We start from the raw sequence: 22,141 nt of genomic DNA, 5'->3' as shown, positions 1-22,141 counted from the left end.
TTGGTCTTTCTCAAGGCTAGAGCTCTACCACTTGAGCCTCAGCACCACTTCCGGCTTTTTTTCTACGTATGTGGTACAGAGGAATTGAACCCGGGTCTTCATGCATGCTAGGCAAGCACTTTAACCACTAGGCCAAACTCCCGGCCCCCCAATTAGTTGTTTTAATATGCAGTTGCCAATACCTTAAAAAGATCTTGCAGTTTATGAATACTAGTGTGTTTTAAGAGGCAGAAAACGTTGATGGGCTGCGAGTTTGGCCTAGTGGTAGAGTGCTTGCCTAGCATGCAGACCAGGGTTTGATTCTTCGGTACCACATACAAAGAAAAAGCTGGAAGTGGTGCTGAGGCTCAAGTGGTGGAGCTCTAGCCTTGAGAAAGTCCAAGGACAGTGCTCAGGCCCTGAGCTCAAGACCCAGGACTGGCAAAAAAAAAAAGGTGGAAGAAATTGACAAAACAGACAAAACTTGAGGTAAAGGTTATGACCTTTAAATAAAAAGAGATTGTGAATGGTGCCTGGCCCTACCTAAGTTATATGAACCCTCACAGGGGAGTGAGCCATTGCTTAAGTATTTCTTCATATCTGTTAGTGAACTATTAACAGAGGTAGGCATAGAACTTTTTGCTTCCTACTCCATCACAATACTACACCTATAACAATGTGTAAGTTATTCAGTTAGGCAATTGTCTTAAGTTGTTTCGTTTTTCATTAAAAGATGAGCTACTTTAGGTCTGCCATAGTCATCAAAGTTCCATTGAGGGCTGACTGCTTAAAAGTGCCCAGAGCTTAATTTAGGACCAATTTTTTTGTTGCTAGATAACAATTTTACTTGAACAGCTATCAGTGCATTTTTTTAATATTAGAAAGGTGGTAGCATTTGGTGTGTTAAAGAGCTGTCTATTTTGGATGAGACTAAAGTTCCAGTTGATCCTTTCATTTCCCATGAAGATATACTATGGGACCATGTGTCTGCTTAATTTAGAAAATGCAAATTGACATATTTGATAGGGAGCTGTGCAGAAAACTTCTTTTAAAAATCATCTTTTTGTTGTTACAGAATTGTTGGAGAACCATATAGTGTAAAGGTGTGAATATGGGCTCTGGAGCCAGGCTGCCTGGATTTTTGTGTCTTAGCTTTGCTACTTAGCTGTAGATCCTTGGACAAGTTATTTCATCTCTCTACTTCCTTTTTTTCCCCAGTTATAAAATTGGGATAATGGTTCCTACCTCATAGAGTTGTGAAAATTAATGAGTTAATAGTCTTAGAAAAGTACCTCATAACTGATGGGTGTGGTGGTATGTTTCTGTAAAGTAATCTCAGCACTCAGGAAGCCAAGGCAAGAGGATCTAGAGTTCCAAGCTAGCCTAGAACATAGTGAGACTGTTTATAAAATCAAACCAAACCAAATACTTCATACATACTAAGTGCTTAATAGTTTTTATTAATAAAGGAATAAATTCTATGTATAAACAAGATGTTCTCTGGTGAAAAAAAATGTACATTTTTGTAAGAAAGAAGAACATCTTTAAATTATCCGTGAGTGTGGGTTCTTTTATTCTTTTTTTCCTCTAGATGTTTAGCTAACATGGTTTTGTTGGTATGTATGTGTCATATCAAACTGTGACTTTCCTGGGTTGTATCAAACTACTATTTTCAGGAAGGAGTAAACAGGAGTGAAAACTCACAGGGAGCAAAGTTCTTGTTGACATACAAATGCTCTCTGCGATGAGTAAAGGAAAAAAAATAGTTCACAGAGTTATTTTTAGCCTGAATTTATTGGCACAGAATGCTCCTTAAGCCATGCCCATTGATAGACCCTGGACAAGAGGTTTCCTGATGCCAAGACAGGATTATCACATAGCTAAGTCAGATGCAGTATGATTAGAAACAAGGCCAGAGTTTTAGGATCTAACCATTTCTTGTCACTTTGGGAAACTCCAGACCCCAGCTGTGGTCTGGAATTTTTTTTTCCAGTGCTGCAATTGAACTCAGGAACTAGGCCATACTAGTTAGGCAAGTACTCTACTACTGAGCTTTACCTCTAAGCACTCCACCCCCACTTTTGTTTTTGTTTTTTTTTCCTTTTTCTGACTGCTGTGTAAAGGTCAAGTATTTGAAGTGCTTTTTGACAATCACTCCAAGATTGTAACAAGGGATAATGGTTTTTAACAGTACTTCTCAACCATATTGCTTTAATTTAAAAAAAAAATTTAAGATGGTACTAGGGTTTGAACTCAGAGCTTGGGCACTGTTTCTTAGCTTTTTCTGCTTAAAGCTGGTGCTCTGCCACTTGAGCTACATCAGCACCCAGCTTGCCTTAATTTTTTTTTTTGTCCTCCCTTTCAGAAACTATCAACTTCATTTGGGAAAAAAGCTAATGATGAAAAAATTGGGCTGCTAATCCAAAGTGACTGGGCTTTCTTTGTAGTATCAATAACTTTTCCATTTTTCCCATTCATCAATGCTTAGGTTTGGGGATGAGAAGTGGGAAGGAATGCTCAGAATAAAGATGTATTTGATATTGGAACTGAAGTCAATGATGGTAGAAATGTTCTGTTTTTATCACTGGGTTAATTGGAGTCTCTTCACCTTAGTAGGCCTGTCTGCCTTGCTTAGAGACAGTGATGAGGTCTATAGGCTAATACTGTGACATAGGTTTAACAGGCAGTTATTTCTTTATACTTTTTTTTTTTTTTACAATGAAGAGTTAGTTCAGTTCACTGCATATGCAAAGAATTTCTGGTCTTTTGCCTTAAATATTTTATTCCTGTCCCGCTTGTGAATTTTTTTTTATTCTCCTTGGCTCCCTTTTATCCCAGCAGTTCCTGAAAGAAGATGGGAATGAAAAGAAAAGCTGGGCCAACCTTCCAGTGACTATAAAAGAAGCATAACCATGAGGCGCAGTGTTCCAGTGGAGAGTGAGGTCGACTTCCCAGGATTCCTGGCACTCTTTCCAGTAATGAGCAGTTTGTCTCTCAACCTTTGAACCATTGTTCACATTTAAAATTCTACCCCATGGAAAGGCTTGGGAGGAAAAACCATAGTAGAAGCAGAGTTGGTATTAGGAATCAGAGACCCTAACTCATGCCCTCGGAGTATGCAGTAACAATTCTTCAGGGTACAGAAAGCTTGCATCTAGTTGAATGTCTCCTTTCCTTAGACAAACTTTTCCCTAATGTGTGCCCGTGCTACGCCCCTCCCCCAGTGGGAATGAAGGTTTTAAAAATAAAGTCCCTCTCTAGCAATTGCCTCTCCCAGAAGAATATAGCCCAAACATCTCAGTTGGATGACATCGTGGTGTTTGTCTCAGACCTTTGGAATCTTTCAGGCAAGGAAGGGGAAACCTCCAGGGACTGCATTCCTGAAAGGGCCTCTCCCTCTCACTGCATGGCAGACCAACAGCAGCCCATAGAAGTGCCGCATGGTCCACTTCTGCAGAGATGAACAGAGGTCATTTTGGAAAGTGGGATAGAAGAACTGGTCCCAGTCACTCCACTAAGCATCTCTAGCAGGTGATTCAGAGGATTGGCTTAGAGTAGGCCTGTGATATCTGCTAATAAATCTACTTATTAAGAGTCTTGTGTAATAAAGTGGTCTGAGATCCGGTAACATGCTGCCCTTAGGCCTGTGTAAGAAGCCTTATTCCTAACTTCCAAGATGAAGGTGAGAATTAGCTATTCTTTCCCCACTCATTTAGCACCATGTCAGCCCTGGCCCCAGCTCCTTGCTTTCTCCCAATGAACTGGACCTCTGCCAAGTTTCCCTTGCCCAGTCGTTTCACTGGATGCCAAGGCAAGACTTTTCTCCATTTTTCTAGAACTAGGGATGTGCTGAAAATTGTGTGTTCCTTTCGGCTTATTCACCTCCTGAGTTTTGGAGCAGAGAAGTAGCTTGGAACTTGCTTGGTCTGAAGTAACAAAAAACAAGCAAAACTGAACCAAACTCCTCTGTTCCTTCTGCAAACCTATGTTTCCTCTTCTCAAAGCACTGATGGTTGACTCTAGGTGGCTGCTCTCCACACTTGCTCACCTTCTTGAATTTAGGATGCCATCCAATACAGTATTTCTCTCCCAAGCTGATATGTACCTACTTAGCTATTTACCTACTTATGTCATCCTGGTCTATTTGGCATAGATATTTCCACTAGAGCTGTAGCTATTCCTCTTCTGTTTCTGTCTGACTGTGTCTTCTAAGTCTCATCTCCCCAACTCTCTCCCAGATGGTACTCAACATCATCGTTAAACTGAGGAACTGAGTCTGCTCAGTGAAGAGCTATGGTGCAGAATGGGATAGCCCATTAAGAGAGCAAAGCCTTGGATTGCCTCACTGTGAGATTTGCAAAGACTCTAGGATTTGGAGATCAAGCCACAGCTGTGAGAACTGGAAGTCACCCTCTCCCTGTGCCTCATCCGACTCTCCAAGCCCATCGTAACAGAAAGAGTGGGAGAGGAGTCTACATACAAGCAGGAACTGAAAGCCAACTTGGCTGGTAGCCAGATGCAGGAAAAAGGAGAGAAACCAGGAAAGCCCAAATGTTGACCCCACCACATTTGTGTAAAATGTTGGCCTTTGCTGGAACTGCAATGCCACTTTCAAAAACAATCACAGAACTGCTAGGATAGAGAAATCACAAAAGGCCTCTTTGCCTTGTCTCCCCCTCTCTCTTTGATTAATAGAGACTTTTTACAGTGAGTTACTACTATACGTGGGAGAGTAGATCAGTTATTTGGCATCAAGCAGCAGATATGACCGGCAGGAAGTGAGCTCAAGGCTTTCAAGTGGTGGGGGAGGGAGAGTCATCATCAGAGGAACTTCTGCTCAAGGTCCACTATGGGCAAAGTGAATTTAGGGCAGGAGCACCCCACCTACCTTCTTCTCCCAGACTATTCTTAAGCTGCAGCTCTCTCTTCTTCAGACCACTTCCAAGTTTAATTTTTGGTCTGGAAAAGGGTAAAAGTTCTTTGGCATCTGCATTTATCAGCTCTTTCTACCCCTGCCCCCATATGACCTACTTGAGAAACCAGGATGCCTTTTTATGATCATGGGAACAATCAGTAAAGCCAAAATTTCATCTGAGAAACTGAATTTGAGGTACATGGGACTCTAAGCTAGGGTTGTCATTGCTCTGTAATTTCTGTAGGTTTCTCCCCTCACTCCACTCTATGTTCAAACTGCATTGCTGAGCATAGCTGGGGTGTGGTGTGAGCAATCCTGGCTTGTGGGCTAGTCCAGCTGTCTGCTTCCCAACCATTCAGTTACCTCAGCATCATGTGATCCCTATGTGGGCTTTCTGTGCCTCAGAGTCCCTGCTTGAGAGAGAAGGAAGAGGGGAGGGTCATACTTACCAGCAGGAAAGGATAAATGAGATTTAGGGTAAGTGGGTGATCATCTTGCATGGTCAAATGAGGACCCCAGTAAAAGGACTATTCAAGTTCACTGCTCCTCTGTTTCCTAAAGACCCTTGCAAACAAAGGACCAAGAACTTGAACCTGATTATTGACTTTTTACTTGGAAAGTCACTGATCTTTTTTGATTTTTTTGTTTATAAGTTTTTTTTTTTTTGAGTACTACTTGCTTCTAATTGTAGTTAGAGGATAAATTAGTGCAACAAAATACCTGTAAAGGGCTCAGCACTGGGTCCTATTTAAGTATTTACAAGAATACCCAGAAGTGGAGATATAATTCAAGTAGTGGAGCACCAACTTTGAGAAAAAAAAAAAAACTAGGAGAGAGTGTTCTGGCCCTGGGTTGAAGCCCCAGTGCTGACAAAAATAAACATACATAAACACCCAGAGGGAACTCATTTATAGGGAATACAAAGATATAATGAAGAACAGAATCTTGGCCCTTAGGGTGATTACATTCTAGATGAGTGAAAAAAACAACATAAAACCTCCAGAAAAATCTGATAATAGATCAAGTGTGACTAGTTCCTTATTCTCAAAATAAGATACTTTACTGTTTGCTGGCTAACAAGAAATGCAGACTCTCAAGCACCATCCCAGGCCTACTGATTCTAGTTTAACACGATCACTCCAGGAGACTGAGGTACACATAAAGATTTCAAAAGCAGATATTTCTATTGATAGCAAGGTAAAATGCGAAATTCTCAGCTTTAGGTCCATGGAGGCCTAGCTCTCTCTTGTCATCCCTCCTCTCACATGCTCCCTCCAGCCATATGGAACTCTTGCAATTTGAGAAACATTCCTGCAGGCTTCTGGGACTTTTCCTCTATTGTTTAGGGGTGGGGAGGGATGGTCACATTGAGACCTATAAGCCCAAAGAAACTCTCAAGAGAAAGAAGGACAGAAACCTAAGACAGGCTGGGATAGAATCATAATAGCAGGGTTTAAGAAGGAAGAGCTGTCCAAAGGAGTAAGATGTCAGGGCAGTACGAGTGGCTCCTGGCTATAATCCCAACTATTCAGGAGGCTAAGATCTGATCATCATTCCAAGCTAGCTCAAGCAAGAAAGTCTGGCTGATGAGACTCTTACTTCCAATTCACTACCAAAAAGCTGCAAATGGAGCTGTTGCTTCATTGGTGAAGTATCAACTTTGAAAAAACTACAGAACAGCACTGAGGCCCTAAATGTGAGCACGTGCTCACACATGTGGACAAGTATGTGCTAGATATTATCATTGGTGACTTTAACAAAAGTTCTAGTAGAAGATTAGACAGAACCAGATTATAAAGAGAGTGAAGAGAAGGATGTGGAGCCTCTGGCTATAACTCCTTCCCCAAGAAAATCTTGGCATAACTTCAACAAATGGCGCTGGCAGAATTGGCTATGCATGCATATAAAACTGAAATTAGATCCTTATATATCATCCTGCACCAGAATCAACTCCAAATGGATCAAAGACTTCAATGTAAAAATCAGATAACTTGAAAATATCACAGGAAGGAATAGGGGATACTCTAGGGCTCCTTGACACAGGTCGAAACTTCCTAAATAAAGATCCAGAAACACAACAAATTGAAGAATGACTGGATAAATGGGATCACATTAAACTGCAGAGCTTCTGTATGGTAAAGGACATAGCTAGCAAGATAAATAGAAAGCCCACAGATTGGGACAAGATCTTCACTAGCTATACAACAAACAGGGATCTCATATCAAAAAATGTACCTGAAGTTCATGGGGCCGGGAGTTTGGCCTAGTGGTTAAAGTGCTTGCCTAGCATGCATGAAGACCCGGGTTCGATTCCTCGGTACCACATACATAGAAAAAACCGGAAGTGGTGCTGAGGCTCAAGTGGTAGAGCTCTAGCCTTGAGAAAGTCCAAGGACAGTGCTCAGGCCCTGAGCTCAAGCCCAGGACTGGTAAAAAAAAAAAATGTACCTGAAGTTCAATGAATTACCCTCCCCCCCAGGCTGGGAGTTTGGCCTAGTGGTAGAGTGCTTGCCTAGGATGCATGAAGACCCAGGTTCGATTCCTCAGTACCACACACATAGAAAAAAACTGGAAGTGGTGCTGTGGCTCAAGTGGTAGAGCTCTAGTCCTGAGAAAAGTCCAAGGACAGTGCTCAGGCCCTGAGTTCAAGCCCCACAACTGGCAAAAACAAACAAACAATTATCCCCACATAACAAATCTTCAAAGAAACAACCACCCCATTAATAAGTGGGCTAAAAAAGAGACTTCTCTGGAGAGGAAATAAGAATAGCCAATTGACACAACACCTATGGCCATAAAAGAAATGAAAATTAAAATTACATTGAGGTCCAGGAGTGTGGCCTAGTGGTAGAGTGCTTGTGTGCCATGCATGACGTGCTGGTTTTGATTCCTTGGTGGCACTTTGGCTCAAGTAGTAGAGCACTAACCTTAAGCACAGAGAGTCTAAGGGACAGTGCCCAGGTCCTGAGTTCAAGTCTCAGGAATGGCCAAAAAAAAAAAAAAACCCAAAAACAAAAAGCTAAACTATATTGAGATTCCACCTCACCCAATTACAATGGCCATTATCAGGAAAACAAATAATAACAGATGCTGATGGGGATGGGGCCAAAAAAGGAATGCTACTACACTGTTGGTGGGAATGTAAACTTGTTCAATCATTCTGGAAAGCAATGGAGATTCTTCCTCCCTTCTCTCGTGTGATCCAGAAATCCCACTCCTGGACATTTACCCAAATGATCACAAACAAGGCCACACTAAACTAGCAGCATAGCCATGTTCATTGCAGCGTTATTTACTACAGCTAAGATATGGAACCAACCCCAATGCCCCTCAGTAGATAAATGGATCAAGAAAATGTGATATATATACACAGTGGAATGCTATGCTTCCATCAGAAAGAATGACATCACTCCATTTGTAAGGAAATGGAAAGACTTAGAAAATTGTATTAGGTGAAGTAAGCCAGACCTAAAGAAACATAGACTCTATGGTTTCTCTCATTTGTAAAAATTAGTTTATGTCTAAGATATTCCTAGCAGAGGATCACAATAGCTCAACAGCGATATACATATGACTCTATAAAATGATGCTAATTGAAATGAACTCCAAGCTATGGAAACAAGAGGGATTTCTTTGGTGTATTTTTTTAATGTGCTGTATGAAGTTATTTCTTTTTTCTTTTGCTCTTCTTTTTCCTTTGGTTTATCCCCTGTTGTCACTATTTTTGTTTTTATTTTTGGTACCCAGTGTCTTGTATATAGGTTTATCTGATAAGGGGAAGGGAGGGGGAATAACAAAATAGTGAGATAACAGGACAAGGGGTGAACCAATGGGACAGTGATATTCTACAAGACACTAGGTTGGAAATGAACTTTATATCTTGCAGGAGGAAGGGATGGGGGGAGTCAGGGTGAGGGGAACTGGAAGAAAAATGGGAAGGAGTAATAATGTTTGACAGAAAATGTACTCATTACTTTATGTATGTAACTGTAACCCCTTTGTACATCACCTTTAAAATAAAATTAAATTAAAAAAGAAAAATGAAGAACTTGGCATAAAGGGAAAAAGAGAAAGAACCAGGATGACAAGCAATAAAGACTTTGGGTCAGCTGGAAGGACTCGAATATGTTTGAAGGCAGAGCTGGTTGGGTGCAAAAAAAAAGGCCATAATGAGGGTCAAAGTCTTCAAATATAAAACTAAATATGTGTCTTATCAGGAGGAATAAACACCTTCTTTTCCTTCTTCTGTCAAATAAAAAGAGACCAGAGACACTAATAAATGACTCCAGGGACCTTGTTAGTTTCAGCAGCCTGCTTTCTCTTCCTTATTCCCAGCTGAGGAAGACCCTTGCAGCTTTAACTCCAGCCTACCAGTTGGCAAGGTAACAAACTGCTAGAGGATCCTGGAGGATAAAAGGATGGCTCCTGCAACCCTAGTGTCGCCAGCTACTAATCTAAAGATAGAAATTTCTGATGCTTCTTCCCCTTTATATATTAGGAGCATAAAACCTACTGGAATGTAGCCATGTGCTATGAGCAAAGAAGGAATTGGTGATCTTGCCAGCAGGAAACACATTTGCACACACGCTCACATGTATACACACACACACACACACACATACACACATACACGTATTCTGTTCTCATTTGGAAAGCCAGTTATGAATGAGTATGGTTTCCTGGGTAGAAATTTTTCTCTTCCTTCCCTCCCCACCAAGTCTGACCTCATCTGTCTTTTTCAGTGTTATGGAGGATTAGTCTGAGGCTGAAAACAGGTTGAGACATGTCCAACAAAGAGACTGCAGATCTGAAGAGAAGAGGGAGGGAAGCTAAGCAGTTTTAGGCCTGTTAAAGCAACTGGAGAGAGGGGTAAAGAGATGAAAATAGGAGTGGGAGAGAATGGGGTGGCTGGATGGGGACAGCAAGAAAGACAGATGTCTGTGATGAGCTAAAGAGAAACAGAAGACTAAAATAAACTCAGAGTCAGAAAACAGGAAAGCAGTGAGAAGTAGGAAAAAGGTAGACTGAGACAGGCAATGAATGTATTCCATTCAATTGGAGATATAGCATTATTCCCCAGGAAAGCCTTCTGGAACTTGGGGTGGGGGGGGGAGAATGCAAAAAAAAAAAAAAAAAAAGAGCTGTCTTTGGGATCCTTTCTTGTTAAAGCTCTGACAGTGATTTACAAACCAACATCATTACTGGACCTTTGTCTCCGTTTTGTAAAGGATAAGGTGAAGCCCTAACTTGTTAGTCTTTGTCTGCTTAGACCACCCAGAGACAAAACTCAACCCAGAGCTCAAAATTCCTCCAGTCTGTTTGCTTTCTGTTTTAATTAGCTGAAGCTATTTCTAACAACAGACAGATCATCTCCTCTCCCACATTCCCTGCAACCCTGTCCCCCCTGCTCTCTGCACCCACGGCCTTCTTCTGACTTTAGTCTGGTTCTCTTTACTCAAGTCTACATCCCTTCTAATCACCAGGGTGGCAAATCTTGGCCTTCTTTCCCCTCCCCCATCCCAACACACACAAACACTGGTTAAACCCATAGCATTACCTCCAGCGTGGCTCATTTTCATTCCTGCTTTCCAGCTTCTACCGATAACTGTCTGCATTCTTCATTTTAAATAATCATCACTTCAGTCTCTTCTCCTCCCTGCATCAACCCTGTTTTCCTGCCCCACCCCAGCTAAATTTTGTAAGTAATAGGTTACTCATCTTATAGTTTTGGTTATATTATCAGTCTCTGACGTCTATGTCTTCCACAAACTCCTCTGCCTGCCAGTCAGCTTCTCATTCAACTATCTACTGTTTTACTTGTGCCCTACACTGGGTAAGATGATGAAGTTGAGAAAGAGACTTGATGTCTAGAAGGGAGAGGAATAAAAAGCTGGGTTTTCATCATGTTTAATATTAGGGTGATACAGGAATGTTGAGAAGTGTGGAAGAGTTAGAAGGGTTCCCTGGGAAGAGGAAGTTATTTCTGTACAGAGTTCCAGATGGAATTAACTAAACTGAGAATAAGGAGGAAATCATTCCAGAAAAAGTAGTCTTTGCTTGTACGAAAACTCTCATGCCAGGATAGTGAATAGTGGCTGGACATTACAGATGCTTCATTCTGGTCCAGGTAGGAGTGAAGAGTGGTGGATAGTCCCAAGGATTAAAGGATCAGACTACAAAAGATAAAACATGCTGTGCTGGGGAGTTCAGTTTCCTCTTCAACTATGTGAAGTAGCTACAGTTCAAGTGCTTCCCTAGCACTAAATAGAGGGGTCAAGGAAGGCATTTGAGAGGCAGGAATCAGGTATGCATTTAGCTTTGAAGTAAAGAGATAAGTGAGAGAAGAAGAAAGCCTGAGGAAATAAACAGTAAAGGACATTGTTCCATAATCCAGGCAAAAGGCTGGGTGTAGTGAGTGTTTCATGCCTGAAATATCCACACTTAGAAGGCTGAGGCAGGAGGATCATGAGCTGCACAGTAAGATCTAGTGGATGGACAAATGGATGGATAGGTGGATGGATAAATGAGGATAACTAAATCCAGATGGGAAGTTATAGGGGCCAGTATAGCGTTGTTCTTTATCTATTTAATTTTTTGTACTCAGCCTGGGTATTGTCCCGGAGCTCTTCAGCTCAAGGCTAGCACCCTGTCCTTGAGCCAAGCCTCACTTCCCATTTTCTAGAGGTTAATTGGAGATGAGAGTCTCAGGTCTTTTTGTGCCCAGGCTGGCTTTGAACCTTAATCCTCTGATCTCAGCCTCCTAAGTAGCTAGGATTACGGGCGTGAGCCACTGTGCCCAGCCATCTACATAATTTCTAACTTCCTGAAAGGTCTTCCATCTTCCTATCATCGTTCTCTACTGAAGGGTAAAGTCTTGGATGATAAATGCTGGACCTGCCAGAATCTGCACTGATGTCAGCAGAACGAGAGGAAGTGCAAAGAATGGACGAGAAGCAGTAGGCAGGAGGCGGCTTGTTCACAAGCCGAAAGTGCAGCGTGTGAGAGTTCTTTCACTCCACCCCACACTTCCTGCAGCCCAGCTGGGTTCCTGCTGCAGTTTCTGAGAAGCAGTTCTGAGTCACCTTCTTCTTCCTAACCTCCTCTCCCTCCCTTCCCCCAGAAGGATGAAAGGCCATAGGGTATTGGAGTAGGGAGGATTTCAGCACTGTCATTAAGCAGAGATGGCAATGGCCAAGCCGTAGAGGAATTCAGTCAGAATTTAACCGTCCATCTCTCACCACTGGGCCCTGCATCTGTGGGGTATGAAATTTCACGTGGAAAGTAGACACTGAAGGCTGAGTGGGAGGAAACCTTGTGGGGAAGGCTGGGAGGAGAATCAAATTAGTTAAGCCGCCTCTTGGGTTACTGGCTTTCTTGCCTTTCTTTTTGGTAATTGCTTGTTTACTTACTACCCAGTTCTCTGAGGCTGTTGGACTCCTGCTGCTCTGGGACTTGTGGGTTTACCTGACCCTTTCTTCCCCTCTACTTCTCCTCCTATATAGAATCCTCTGGGAAGGAACAAAGACCAGAGTTCAAGTCCTAATGAGGTCTCCAGTGAGGTAGAGGTGATAGTGTTCATTCAGTGCCAGGCCAAGAGTAGCTGAAATCCCTGAGCCAGCCTTTAAATTGGCTGTTGGTCTGGTGCTCAGAATGAGGACCCCTGGGATGTGAGTAGGCCTCTGGAACCTGGCTTCAGGGAGAGTCTCTTTACATGCATGAAACCCTGCTAGGCCCATTTCTTCCCCAGACAGGGTTATTTGAGTGCTGGGATTTAATAAATCCCTGAAAGCCAGAATGGATTAAAACGTGATAAGCACAAGTATGCAGATAGACTTACCAAAAAAAAAAAAAGACAGTGGAAGGTAAGTGGATCCTTGTATCTCCCTATAAGAGCTTGTACCAGTGCTCCCAGAAGGAGACAGATGTTAGTCCCTTCATTAATTAACGTCATTATCTGCATTCTTTTTATGAGGACAGATCATGTACTCGTTTTAGAAAGACTCTGTCCCTCTGTAGACCCATCATTCTGTGTGAAAATGTTGACCTGGGGCAGGACCTCATGAGAAAAAGGTGTTTACAATCCATACTTTCCAATTAAAGCACATTACCACTTACTTACACATGGTTAGGGCTGTAATAAAGGTACTTGTAAGAGACCTCAGGTCAACCAAACAAGGGTAATTTATTATGTTAAGTGTCCGTTAAGAACGTAAATGAAGTTTTTACTATTGCTTTTCCTCAGGGGCATTGGGTCCTTTAGGACTCAGACTTGAAATCTAGGTTCCATTCTCTCCTTTGGCTCCGGCCCAGGAGGGATGCCATCTGAGTCTTTGGCAGGGGAACGAAAAGCCATATCTCCAAAGGCATCTGGGGCATCTCTACCCTTTCCATCCCTCCTTCAGTATCCTAAGTGCTCCCCAAAGCCATGTTTTCCCACACTTGTTTCCTCCTCCTGGCAGCTCTTTCCCCATACCTGCAGGGCCAATTAATTCCAGCAGACACTTTTGTAATTATTCATTTACTTCCCCTCCTCCCCGACCAGGCACTGCCTTTTCTTCCTCCAAATCACATTCATCTATCTCCAGAGTCTGATACTGGCTAAGGACTAGAGATGGCTGTGGCCGCTCAAGTCCTGGTTCACTCATTCAGACTGCATGCCTCTCGGCAAATCACTTCATCTTTCTGAGGTTCTTCATTTAAAAATAAATCTTGCCAATTCCACCTCACACAGTTATGAATTAAAAATGAGACCACTGTCTCATTTTGCTGAACAAAACGCCAGGTGGTGGAGGTGGTAGGAGGGGCGCTTAACTCCAAGCAAAGACATATTTGCTTCAGTCTGCTCAAGCTGCCATAACGAAATACCATAGGACTTGGTTTAAACAACAGAAATTTCATTTTATCCTAGTTCTGGATGCCGGTAGTCCTCTTATCCGCTTGAAGATGGCTATCGTCTCAACTGTGTTCCCTCTTGGCAGCTCTCTCTCTTCTAAGGCGACAGTCCAAGTAGATTACAGCTCCACCCTTCTGACTTCATTTAATCTCTTGAAAACCCAGATATAAGCTCTGGGCTTGAAAAATGAGTAGTGGAGAACACAATTCAGTTCCTAGAAACATGAAAGGATTCATTAGCACATAGAACTCTTTGGTCTTGGGATGTGTGGCTCATTTGGTAGAGTGCTGTTCAATAAGCATTGGGAAACTGAGTTTGAGTCCCCACTGGGACCTAAAAAAACCCCAAGAACTCTTGGGCCCTGCCCTGAAATTCCCCAGCTTGCAGGTTTAGGAATCACCATCGCCCATTTTACTGCTACAGTAAAGGAGCATGACTTGTACACTGATTTATAGATGGCCCAGTAACTCAAAAATTTGAATGATATCCCGTGGCTCATGAAGAATCCTGTATAAGGAGATTGCCTGGTAGCTCGTGCTTGTAATCCTAGCTACTCAGGAGGTTGAGATCTGAGGCTAACAGTTAAAACCAGCTGAAGCTAAAAAGTCTAAGAAATTCTTTATCTCCAACTAACCAGTTACAGAGATTCTTTATCTCCAACTAAAAGAAGTGAAGCTGTGATTTGAGAGGTAGGATAGATACTAGCTGTGAACAAAAAGCCTAAGGGACAGCACCCAAGCCTTAAGTTCAAACCCCGGTTCCAGCACATAAAAAAAAAGGCAGTTCATATAATGTTTTATCCCGTCTTCACAATCACCATTTCACAGAGGCTGAGACCTAAATAACTCAGCAGAATCTTATACCTCTATCCTCTAATCCTACCTCAACGCTTTCCACCATACCAAGAAATCTGAGCACACCAACGCCAAAGGAAATACAAAGTTCCAAGCACTAGCAGCCGCCTCTGTCAGTCCTGCAGCTAAGACCACAGTATGGACCTTTTCTGAGATCTTATGGAGCTTCAAATAGAAAAGACGTATAGAATGTGGTGTCCTTTTGCTCGTTTGATGTGTGACCAATTTCAAGGCACTTTCACACTTTGTGTACTTCAGGAGGCCCTACCCACCCCGGCAACCAGAAAGAGGCTCCCTGTGCCTTTGAACCACTAAGGGTAGAGGCTTCCTGGGGTTGGGGCCCGGCTGGGAAGCGCTCACTTTCAAATGGCAGTCGACGGTCCCCTGGCAGAGACCACGAGCGGCGCCTCGTTCCCGGCCCCAAACTACTCAACTCTGACAACACTCACCACAGCCAACACACACACACACACACACACACACACACACACACACACACACACACACACACACACACACACACACACACACACGACAATCCTGCGTGATCTATCCCATTGGAGATAAAGAGATGGGCATTCTCGGGGTGCACGGCACAGGGGCAGGTCCCCCGGGCTGAAGGTGGCCCTAGGTTTCTTTCCACCCCAGGAGGAAGGGCGGGCTACTCCCGGGAGGTTCAAAGGGACCTGGAGGTCAGACCAGGCCCGGGGAGGCTCAGCGGGGAAACCGGGGCGAGGGCGGCCGCGGCCCGGCGTTTGGGCGGGCTCTTCCTCCGGCTCCCGCCTTTCCGGGCTGGGCGGGCGGAGCGGGAGCGGAGGCTTCCTGCGTCGGCGCCCCCGGCGGGGGCCCGTGCCGCCCTGTCCGGGCGCAGGCGGGGGCCGAGCCGTGCGGAGCGGAGCGCACCGCGCCGCGGGCGGGGAGGCGCGGGCGGGGAGGGCGGCGGGGGCGCCAGCCCCGGTCCGAGTCGCCTCCCGCCGCCGCCGCAGCCGCGTTGCTAGGGTTACCGGTGCGCTCCGGTGGAGGGGGGGTGGGGGGACGGGGAGGCCGCGGCGGCCGGAGCCGGCGGGCGGGCGGGCGGAGCGCAGCGGGCGGGGCGGGGGCGGGAGTCGCTGCCTGGTCGTCATGGGAACGACGCAGTTCTTTCCAACCCCCGGGCCGTGCCAGTGGCGCGGTGCCAGGGTGCGAGGGTATTGCAGGACAGAGGCAATCTGCTGCGGCGGGGGACGTAACAATGCGCCCCTTCTGCAGCGCGGACCCCTCGGGCAAGAAACCTCCCGCTGGTCGGGGGTGGGGGGCGGGCGGTGTCGGGGCCGCCCCCGCGCGTCGAACCTTCTCCAGGGCGCGCCGCGGCGGGGAGCCCGCGGCCCGGGGCTCTGCGGGCTGCACGTGCTGTCCCCGCCGCCGCCGCCGCCGCCGCAGCCTCGCCAGACAAAGGGGGCCTTCGCAGCCGTGCTTCCTGCCCCCCCCCCCTTCCCCGGACGAGCCCTTTGATTTCTTCCCACTCTCGGTCTTCACCTCTCTCCCTCCGTCCCACCCCTCTCAGCTGCCTCCTGGAGTGCGGTCTTTTGTGCTTGCCACCTCAGAGTTGGCCTTCTCTCTACACCGCGGCTTAAAAAAAAAAAGACTTAGCTGATCCCCTCCCCCACTCCTCCTCCTTGCTTAGCCTGGTACGTTTGTGGCCAGGCCGCTGCTCCCTGCACATTCTCCACTGCCCTCTTCTCTTACTAGGCTCTACTTCCCATCCTTCGTTCTGGAAAGACTGGCTGATAGTCTTGACACCCCTGGCTCCTCCCCTCCCGGGTTTCCTTCCCACTGTTTTTCTTAGAGGACCGTGGGACACTAAACTGCAAATGGCTTTTTAGGTTAAATCTCCTTTGTGTCCCATTGGTGTGCCCTCCCCCCGCCCCCTCCTTATCTGCCACCCTGAAAGCTCATTATCTGGGAGCCATCGTTGGAGCTGTGAGGGTTCTGCTGCTATTGCAAATTCAAGTGAAAGAAAACTACTGGGAACTGGCCAGAGACCCTTGAAATACAAGTACTGAATATCTTTTACTCCCGTCTCTGCTGGTCATTCATCCCTTGCTTTGTTGCACACTGCAGGTGCCTGTCTCTTCTATGGACTCCATTTACCACCCACCCACCCCCAGCAATCATATTGTTCATCCCTTTGGCACCAGCTCTGGAAGAGGAAAGGGCAGGTCAGTCTTCTCCAGGAAGGAAGGTGGGGCAGAGCAGCTCCTGCAGGAAGGGAAGGAAAAAGGAGGGAAGGAAGGAAATGGCCAACCGAAGAAGGTGGAATCCGGTGGGAGGGCTTTTCATTGTTTTAACTACTTTCCTTTATAGTGTGAGGAAGTCAAGCTCAAGGTCACACCAGAACCAAGGTTCTGCCACCATCTATCATCACAGTTGTCCTACAGAACACCTTGCTGGAGACTGGTAAATACAGACATTTAGGTATGTCAGTCTAGACTGCAAATAGTAAGCACATTTTGTTTCTTTTGTGTCCAACAAGTAGGCCTGTGCCTCACAGAAGGAGAACGTGTCTTAACACCTCTTGAGGAACTTCTAGTCTACATGTGAACAGGAGACTGTTGTTTCTCCTACTTAACAGTAATTCCTTTTAGACATTATCACACTTTTTCACCCACTCATTTACTTCACTTTTTATGTACTAGGAATCAAAACCCAGGGCCTTGAGCATGTTAGGCAAGTGCTCTCTACCCCTGGAGCGACACCCTCACCTTCTACTCACCAAATCTAAAACTTAGCCTTTCAGGAAATAAATATTCCTGAATATGACTCCACCCTGGGCCCAGGGCCAAGTGCAGTCCTCAGAAGCACAGATAAGGAAATGCTTTGGTCATAGAGACCTGGGTTCTGGTAGCCAAAGTGCTTATAGACTGAAGAAGTTTGCCCAGTGATGATTTTTTTTTTTAAGAGAGATCTGGCTCTCCATTTACTTAAAATCCAAATGGCCAAGAAACTACCATCCAATTTTCTGGATGGTAGTATCATCTTGTTAAAAGCTCCAGGATGATTTAAAACAACAACAACAACAGTATTTTGGAAGATCTTGTCTTAAATCTAGAGCAAGATTAACCTGCTGTTTGTTTTCCCATTTCCTGGATTAGTTAAGTGTCCTGAACACTCAGCTGAGGCCAGAGAAATTGTACAAAAGCTTGTTGGTGAGCATGTTCTTTGGAAAGAGAGAGTCACCAACATTTCCATATCCTAAGATGGCTTTAGAATCCAGAAGGGGCTCAGTAATTTTAGGATCTCTGTGTGTGTGTGTGTTTCTGGAGATGGAAGGTAGGCCTTGCATATATTAGAGATATGCTCTACTACTGAGCTACATGCTACATCTCTAGCCCCTCTAGGTTTTTTGTTTGTTTGTTTGTTTTTAAGATGCTGCCTTAAGCCAGGAGGAGAAAAAGATATGACGGGATGAATACTGGGCTATGTGGTGCTGGGAGAGGCATGAACAGAGCTGTGAGGCTGGGGGTCCCTTCCTACCATCTCATTTTCTTAGTGAACGATGTTGTTCTAGAGGGAACTCATTACCATCAGTCATCAAACCAACCCACAAACCAGGGTGCTTACTCAGGTCACTAAGTTGGTGTTACTTAAACTCTCCTAGAAAACATAAGCCCTAAAGCCAGCCGTGGTGGCTCATGCCTGTCATCCTAGCTGCTTAGGAGGCTGAGATCTGAGGATCGAGGTTCAAAGCCAGCATGGCATTAAAGGCTCTTATCTCCAATTAATTTCTAGAAAAGAGGCAGTGGGGCTGTGGGTCTAGGCGTAGGGGGGTAGCCTTGAGCTGAGGAGCTCAGGAACAGCGCCCAGGCCGAGTTCAGCCCCATGACCCCAAGAAAAAAGAAAACATAAGCCCTGTGCACAGTTCCATGGTCATTGTGTGGAAAGAATAGATTTTTGGTAATGGAAAAATTCCTTTTTAAAGATTTGGATAGGCTTATTTGTTCCAGAGTCAAAGCAGACAAGTTTAGGGATGGAACCTGCTTTACTGGTTGTGTGTGTGTGTGTCTTCCAGTAGCCCCCCTCTACCACAACTGTGGACATTCAGAATCTCATACCTGGAATGTCCATTAGGCTAATTCTAGTAGCTGGAGAAAGACCTGGATGTGGTTTGAAGCATTTGGGTCTCCTTTGGGGGGTATGGTCTTAGCATGTACTCCTGTATCTCTGCCTGCTATCAGGAGCAGAACTGCAGATACTAACCAGGAGCCTGAAGGAATAACATCTAGGCCTGGGGAATTTTGATGCAATGGGAATAGATCAAGGCAGGCAATTGAAGTGTCAGGGTGAGAGTTAGAAGCCTCCTTTGCTAATCTCACCTCATCTATGGTGAGCCAAAAGACCCTGGAGCTGCCACTGGGTCCTGACTACAGACTCAAAGTACTTACCTACCTCTGAATGAGGAGGAGCCATAAATCTGTGTTTGTGGCCCGCTTGGGTCCTCTGAGACCCTGTCTGAGGTAGGTAGGTAGGTGTTATAATGGGATTTCATTCTAGCTTGAATTCCAGGAAGGCTGCTTCTGGGAGTTTTGTTCTTGTCTGCATTCAAATCATCTCACAGTTCTTACTTTGAAGAATGAACAGAAGCCAAGGGCTCAGTTTGACAAGGGCTCTGCAGGGGAATTGCAGGATGTAGTTGTGAGCTGCGGGAAGCCCTTCTCCTGCCTGGATGATGGATGTGACAGGCTTCTGTGAGAGAGGCAGCCAGCTGCTGGTTCTTTTCTGGAGTTAGCTCTTGCTGGTGGGGTTCAGCTGAAAAACCCATGGCAGGTATTGTATGCAAGGCAAAGGAGGGCCAGAGTCACCTCTCTTGAACACCAGGAGCTCAAGGCCACAGGCACCTGAGAGATAACTCTTGGAGTTCTGCCAGCACAGGGGCAAGACTCTGTTGGGGAAGGGCTGAGTTGGAAGCTGAAGAAATAGGGTAGAGGATGGAATTCACAAGTACCAGCAATGCTGTTCTTATATGTGGTACCTTTGGCAGAGTGACCAAGAGTGAGGCCTCATGAAGCTTTGAGAGCTGAGTCATTGACATGTAACTCAGGCAAGTCAGGTCCAGACGATCTCAGATACTGCAAGCCACAATTGTCTGTGAGCCTCCCTGTATCTCCCGTGTCCACCTACTAACAGCTGTGTTGGACTGTTTGGCTGCTTTGTCTTCATCTGTGGCTGGGATGTTTTCTGTCTAGTAGCTGTGTAGGGATAGAGTAGGTAGGGGATTGCCATGACTGGTGTAAAAGAGAAGCTCCTAACATTTGGGCAGCTTGGGATCAGCTCTGAGTCCCTTCTCACTTCCATGGTCTTCAGCAAGAGGAGTTCTTAAGAATGACAAATCCTGTAGTATGATCACACCCAGATGTGTACAAGCCTTTGTGTTTGTTTCTGCTTGAATCTACTGTCTTATCTTGGTACTAGGGCTTGACCTAAGGGCTCTGTCCCTTAGCTTTTTCACTCAAAGCTGGCTGGCACTTTACCACTTTGTCTAAATCTCCACTTTCAGTTTTTTCGTGGCTAATTAAGGAGTCGCACAGACTTTCTTGCCCTGGTGGTTGGGCTTCAAACTGTGATCCTCAGATCTCATTCTCTTGAGTACCTAGATCACAGATGTGAGCTACTGGTGCCTGCCACCCTGCCTTATCTTTTGATACCATCCAGAATTCTCTGTTAACCCTGAAGTCTTGAGCTTGTAGTTTTCCATAATGTGCTGTGCTGCCAGTACTGAGTCTTTGCATATGTGGTTGCTTTCCCCAAAATACATCCCTTAGAGATGCTTGGTTCATTTCCTGATCATCATTTCCTGATCACCCCCCACACACACACACACACTCCCCGGTGTAGGGAAGGAGGTGCCTTTTCTGTCCTTCAGTAGGAGCATGTGCACCTCTTAACCACAACAGTTACCATCTTCCCATTGTGATCCTTTGCTTCTTCATCCTCCTAACAAGTGAGTTGAGTTGGGGTGTCTCTGTGTTTAGCTCAGGGCCTGATTTCAGAGACTCTACATTTATTTATTTGCTTAGTTGCTAATTATCCATGTCTTCTAATTTCACTAGGATTTAAGCTTCGTGAGAGCGAGGATCATGTCTTCTTCTGTGTCTCTGTGAAAACCCTAGTGGGTCCAGCACAGCCTGCAGTAAACATTTGTTGAGTGACTTCTTGGATGTCATGGGCTGTGATTCACATTGTCTTTTCTCCCAGGTGGCCTGCTGACCCCATGTCAGTTCCTCAGCATACTTAGAATGATGTGCACAGTCCTTACATAACACTTCAAGTCCTATTCATTTGAAGTTCTGTGCAGGATTCCCAGCCTTGTGTGTGGGCAAATCCTTAATCCAGAGCAGTCAATTCCTGTGGGTTATCAGGGTCAATGGATAAGGGCCTTTCTTCCCAACTTCTTGCCCTAGTGGGTTATCTTGAGATCTACTTGGGATGTTCCTGTGGACTATTTAACCAATTGGCCCTTAGCAAGGGGCAGCTTCATGGGGTATCCCTCTATTTCTCTCTCTATCGCTGTCCCCTGCTTCTGCCTCCTGAGATCACATTCTGAATTGTACTATACTTGCACATAATCTTGTATTGTGAGCTCTGTGTTTGGGGGAAATCAGATGAAGATAACTATGTTCTACTTCTGGCTCTGCTACTTTACTAGTTCTGTCTTTGGGTAAAACCCCTTACCCTCTCTGTTTCCTCATCTGAAAAGTGGGTGTCAGTGCCCACTCCCCAACATTTTGGAATGTCTGGTAGTGTGTATGAGAGTGTGGGATGCAGTCACTACATGCATCGCCAGGCCCCACACTAAAGGTTTCTTCTCTTCATGTTTTTGTAAGAAGGCAGATCTAGGTCGCCTCCTTGGCCTCCTGGCTAGTGAGGGTTTGTGAGCAAATGTTGAGCATGATCTCCACTCTGCTGGGAAAGCCAGACCAGGAGCAAGGAGTGATTAGGCCAGATGACTCAGGGATTTGGCAATTGGATCATTCTTTGCTGCATTCTGTAAACATTGGTCAATGGAGTCTTGCAACATGCCTGGCAGGTGGGAGGCGGGAAGAAGCAAGGGTGTGGAGGATGTGGAGGCAGGGAGGAGGCCAAACATGTTGCTCATAGGGGCCAAGCGTGGCATGGCTGAGCTGGTCCTCCAGTACGCTGGTATAACATATCTTCGTGGAGAGTTGCTGGTGTGGTGTATTCTCAAGATCTCCTTCTGTCTCCATTTCCTTCCTATTAACCCCACAGCTTCTCCCATTTGGCATTCTTTTGTTGTAGGGAGAAGTTCTAAGTTTTCCATGCTCATTTACCCAAAGTAGTTTAAACCCACCGCCCCCAAACAAAACTAAGAGCCGGTGGCCAGGAGTTTGGCCTAGTGGCAGAGTGCTTGCCTAGCATGCACAAAGACCTGGGTTCGATTCCTTGGTACCACATACATAGACAAAAGCCATAAGTGGTGCTGAGGCTCAAGTGGTAGAGCTCTCG

This window comes from Megascapheus bottae, chromosome 10 (assembly GCF_031878675.1).
Source record: "Megascapheus bottae isolate mThoBot1 chromosome 10, mThoBot2.hap1, whole genome shotgun sequence".
Lineage (NCBI taxonomy): Eukaryota > Metazoa > Chordata > Mammalia > Rodentia > Geomyidae > Megascapheus > Megascapheus bottae.
Note: the sequence above shows the minus strand (reverse complement) of the source record.